Genomic DNA, 5,785 nt, shown 5'->3' on the forward strand with positions numbered 1-5,785 from the left:
TGGCACACAGGTACAATAAAAACGTAATGATTAAGTTGTTTCAGGTAGGTGACTGGGTCCTCAAAAAGGTCTTGCAGAACACAAATGATCCTAATGATGGTAAGTTACGCCCAACCTGGGAAAGACCATATCAGATAATCAAGGGCATGAGGCAAGGGGAATATTCCCTTGTCAAGCAAGATGGAACACCTGTCCCAAGAAGCTGGAATGCAACGCATTTGAAAAGGTATTACTTCTTACCCTATATTCCATTTGTCACCGAATCATCATGGATGATGAAAAGGGACATGTATTTTTACCTAGTCATAAGTATGTTTTCTTAACCTTGACTCTTGTCCATTCCTATTATTTCTTTTTAAAAACTGTTACTAACTTAACTTAGAGGGCTGGTGGCCGCAACAACGACTAACAATTCTAACCCTTTGTTTTGCATAAATATTTTGCCGACAAAAGGTTAAACAACAAAATTGTCAACCAGGCACATGACAACAGTTGTTACGATTACCACGTCAGGTACTTAGAACTTCTCCACCACAGACGCATCCTTATGTAGGACAAGATCTAAAAGACAACTCTACAAATTGGCAACTTGCCAACACAACAAATCCTACAAATCTACAAATTAACGACTACAAAACTCTACAACACTACAATTTGACAAATTTAACAAAATTATAAGTTGACAACTGTGTATCTTTGCAACTTGAAAAATTAACTTGACAAAGCAATTCGACATATCAATCTACGAGACAAGTTATAAACTTAGAAGTAATTCAAACGAACGCAAATTAATTGGATAAACCCACCAAAACGGTTGGCATGCGAGAAGTATATATTCAAAGATACATTAAAACCTGCATGTTTCCTTGAACAGGGTTGTAAACCATTTGTTCAAACACACAACAGAAAGCAAAAAGGAAAATATTTTTTTGAAATTATTTAAGTGACAGTTACATTCACTGTTTTGTCTTCACGGTTAGCTTCTGCCATTGCCTGCTCTACTACAGACACCCCTCGGTCACCTTCTCCAACAGTTGACCACTTTGGTTGACTTGCTCTTGCTTCATCTTCTTGGAGATCACTTCACCTTCCTCAAGACAGGCCGTAGTGAAGTTCTCAATGGCCTAATCAGGTTCCCAAATTGCGACCTTGCAATCTTTGTACTCCTTCATCAGCTCGGCGGTGGTCCTTATGGCGTAGAAGATGGCGCTGTCAACTAGCTCCTCTTCTTTGTACTACATCTCTTCTCCCTTAGCCGCCAAGGTCTTGTTGACCTTCTCCAGTTCCTTCACCTTTTTTGGCTTTTCCTTCTTCAGCACAACAATGTCATCTTCCAAGCCCACCTTGTCATCATTTCGGGTTCCTCACCCTTCAATTTGTTCATGGCGTTGGACAACTCCCCGGTCATCTTATCTAGTACGTTATGGTAGGAGAGAATGTTCTTCATTGCCTAGAGTGGCCTGAAGAGTATGTGCCAAGAGGATATTGCAGGTCAATATAATTTCTAAGAGAAGTGCTACTTGGCCAACTGTGTTTTATGAATGTACGGGGAAAAAGTACCTTGAAGGTGCACTAGACAACCTCGTCAGTTGTGTTTTCTGCCTTGGGATTTTTGTGACGAGCCTTGCTTGCAGGAAAACAGAGTTAGTCTATGTAGGGCCGGAAGGGAAGTGACGTACTTGAACTCGCTATCATAGTCCCCGGGAAAAGTTATGTTGAGCATAGAAGGCCTCTGACTAGTAGCAGCAATGGAGGTCTAAGGAGGAGTTGCAGAGCTAGAAAAAGGAGCCATGCTCCTTGGAGTAATCCAGAATCAGCAGCTTGACATCCTTTGCCACTGGTGCATCATGCGTTGTTTTGGCTTTCTTAGCGGCCCGAAGCTTGATTATGTCCCTCGTGGACATTTACTTGAAATTTTTGGCACTTTTGGAGGTATATGTTCCATAATATGCAAAAATTTAGCTCTCTTACGTTATGATAATTCTTTGATATTGAGGGGCAAGTGCTAATCATGGGTACCCGAAGACATCTTGGGTGTGGATAGACTGCTGGCCTGGGTGTCCTATGCTTCGATTCGAGTAACAGGTGTTAGGGGTATTCTCTTACCTCCTCACCAAGATCCAAAATAGCCTTGGTCTTTTTCTTGGCGGATTCTTCGCCAATTTCAACGTCTTCAACAGAAATTCCCGTGGAAAAAAAAAGTAGTAAGAACTTAATCAAACATCAAAATACAAAACACAAATTCACTATTCTTAGCCTTAACCTTCCAGTTAAAAAGAAGCCACCCTTTTCTTCTCCCAACGAATCTATCTCCATAAAAAATAAATCTAGTCATCCACCCTTTATCCTACATGTGCGTCTTCAAGATGAGAGGGTTACGTTTCGTCTTGGTAGATAGACTATGTATAAGCCAAATCTCACAAAGTGAAAGAAAACCTAATCTTTCAGCCAAAATGTTAGAAGAAACTAAAACTCTCCAAACCATGGGCATAAATTGGCAAGGAGCGACCCCTAGGTTAGTGAGGAAGGCTTTAATTAGGGGCGAGAAAGGAATTGAGGCCCCCTTCAAGAACGTGTACTCATAGAAGCAGGTCCATCCTTGTTTGATTCAGTCAGCCCTTTCATTTTCACTAGGCATGAGGAAGATAGTAGAAGGAGAGAGAATTCCATATTAGACCAGGTTTTCGACATCAGAAGTGAAGAGAGGGTTTGGAATTGATAGGGTCAAGAATGCCTAAAGTAAGAAGATCGTGTTCGCTCTTGTCAGAAGAGGAGGTGGAAGAAACATAAACCTCTTGGGCCCTCTTTTTGGAAGCAGTACTTTTCTTTCCTATTGAAAAAGAGTAAAAAAAGGACTAAGGATGAGCTGTAAAAAAATGAATAAAATGACAAAATACAGAGAGAATTCTTACCTGGAGAACTTAATACAGGGAAGGAGGAAAGTGCGTATGAAAAATGGTGTGTGTGAGTTAATAAATGTGTTGTAAAAACGAGCGGTTTGGTAAAGTGTAATGATGGAAGATGGATACTTTTTTCAATATAGAGACGTGTTGCAGTTATTTTGTTTATTTCAAGGTACATTATTAAATCATGTGGGTAGTGTGAAGTTGTAATTTCACTATTGAAATTTATAGCGCAATCATCAAGCAAAATTAGGGGTAATTGTTGTGCGATAAAAATAAGATTGTACATCACCTGTTTTGGTGATATGCCCAGAAATAAGGACATGTCCAAATTCCACCTATACAACTGGCAAGCACATGGTCATATCTCGCATTGAATAAAGTCATCATCCATTGTGTAGTTAAGATAAAATAGGAGGAAGCTCACCATATTTCATTGGATATTCATTTGTAACAACCAATTACAATAAGTTAGTTAAGTCATTTCACTATAAATAAAACAATATATAGCCAAGTATAAGACATCTATAACCTATTTTATTCTTCTACTCAATACTCTTGTATTTTCATAAGCCACACGTATGATAATCCAATAATCAATATTCCTTTACGTAAATAATTTAGCACTTAGATTGATTGCCTAATAATTTTTGATAAATTGATCCTTCTTGATGAAATTTATCCAAAATAGTATAGAGGTGGATGATTTTGAGAATGGACTTATACGCTATACCATTATAACTAAGGTAGATCGAAATTGGAAGAAAAAGTTCATGCTCCTTAAGATGATGTTTCAGGTGAGGACACACAAGTAATTGCCTATAGTTTTGCTCAACTTGGTTCCTAGAAGTAGACTGATACTTATATCACTCCAAAATCCTTTATTTTCCATTGTTAGAGTCGTTCTTCCTCGTCATCTAACATTCGATCATAGCTTTTTTTGCTTACTTTAGTATAATTGCGTTATACTGGTGTAGTATATTGATATTTTAATCTATTGCTATGATTTTTCTAAGAACCACAACAATAGATAATAATCCCAAAATGACACAACACCCAAATTTTTTACTTATAACCCTAAACCGAAACCGATTTCTCTAACAGTTTGTTTGGTAGAAGGAATTTAAAAGGAAAAGAAAGGAAGTGGAAGGAAATTTATTACTTTCCAATGTTTGGTTCATTAAAAAAAATTAAGTGAAAGGAAATGGGAGTCATTAGAAGGAAAGACTTTTTAATAAAATTTCACTTTCCTTTCCTCCCAAAAGCCGGGAAATTCGAAAGGAAAGAGAAAATTTATACCAAAGGGATATTAAGGTTTTTTTCCTTTCTTTTCTCTTCCCTTCCTTTCTCTTCCCTTTCTTTCTTTTACTAAAAATGAACCAAACACACCGTAAGAGTTGCGTCTCCCTCAATGTTTACTCATTCTTCTCTCTCTCGTGTCCCTCCCTCTCACTCACTCTCTCTCCTCCATCCCTCTCTCACCCTAAACCTAAACGGACCATTTGCCGCAAGCCTTTCGTTACCTCTCCTCCCTCGCTCCCTCAATATCGTCGTTTCACCTATGGTGTATAATCGCGACATTTATCATTGCTATTAATGTTGATGATTTTGAAGATTAATCATTGTTAAGTAAGCTTCATCAGCGACGAGAGCTCACCTCTATCATAATTTTTTCTCACCATAAGATCTCGCTCTTTCTCTAAATTATTATTTATAGTGAGAAAGTATTTTTGTTCCTCACTTATTTTTCTTTTTTTTTTTTGGAATTTTTTTTTGGAGAGGTTGAATATACTAGGAGTTTAGATCGATAATGCTTTCATAGATCTGCATGCATCACTCACTAAACTTCAGAAGCATCAAGTAAACTTTATTGTTAGTTTCGTTTTTTGTACCATAATGGAGACATCAGATGATCATTCTTATAAGCAATCTTTAACCGGATTGTTCTCACTGTAAATAAGCCATAAATTTCAGTCTCCTCACCGCTTTGGCGGTGGATGGGACGGTGTTTGTTCATCCCCCTCTCCTCTCGCGAGTAAATCTTATATTTGTTCTTTATTTTTTTATTCTTAGATCTGGAAGCTTTTTTTGAGTGTTTGGCATTTATCTTAGTATATTATTAAATTTTAAATCAGATTTTATCTAATTAGGTTGAAAATCCTCCCAAATAAAGTCGTCAAATTATAGGCGTGTTTTTATTCGCCTAAGCGGGATGAAAACATATTTAACTATCTCATTATAAAAGTTTTGTTGAAAAATATTTTGAAGTACAAGAGGTCGACAACAAGTCTTTAAATAATGACTTACAAACCTAAGTGGATATTTGGAAATCCTATGGACAACTTAGCGACTTATCCAATATAGATTTACTCGTCACGACTTCATAAATGGTCATTGAACAATATATTGAGTTCGTGGATGATGGTACGAATAAGAGCATGAAACAAATTCGTCCATTCTTGGCCTCTACTTAAAATTGATTCATGTCATCTTTTGTCCCAATAAACAAACACATATGTTAACGCAATGTAACAATTAATCTATGTAGGTTCATCAAACATACAAAAGACTAATATTAGGTAACAAAAGCAAATTACTGGGATCCTAATAAGATTGTGCAATTATTTTGTAAGGCGTTAAGACAGTTCTTTAGGTCTTGATTAGCAATAATGAGCATACATGTGCTGTGATGAAAACATTAAAAATTACAATAATGCATATGAACATGAACAACACGTAGAAAAAAAATAGAAATAGAAAAAGAGAAGAGTAAAGGTTAGAATATACAAGATGCGCTAATTCATTTTACATTGTAATAAGGAAATTGTCAGTAAAAAAAGAATTAAAATGGAATTGACCCTCAGGAATTATACCTTTGTCGT

The 5,785-nt window shown here is 36.8% G+C and overlaps 1 long non-coding RNA gene across 1 annotated transcript; it reads right to left on the reverse strand.

The window, feature by feature from the left end:
* Positions 1-792: 792 nt before the first annotated feature.
* LOC125499112 (uncharacterized) lies at positions 793-3,013 on the reverse strand. The gene is made up of 2 exons (XR_007275828.2): positions 1,561-3,013; positions 793-1,460 (listed from the first exon to the last, which is right to left on the reverse strand). It is a non-coding gene; the product is annotated as an uncharacterized LOC125499112 (long non-coding RNA).
* Between the last annotated feature and the right edge of the window lie 2,772 nt (positions 3,014-5,785).

This window comes from Beta vulgaris, chromosome 6 (genome assembly GCF_026745355.1).
Source record: "Beta vulgaris subsp. vulgaris cultivar EL10 chromosome 6, EL10.2, whole genome shotgun sequence".
NCBI classification, from domain to species: domain Eukaryota; kingdom Viridiplantae; phylum Streptophyta; class Magnoliopsida; order Caryophyllales; family Amaranthaceae; genus Beta; species Beta vulgaris.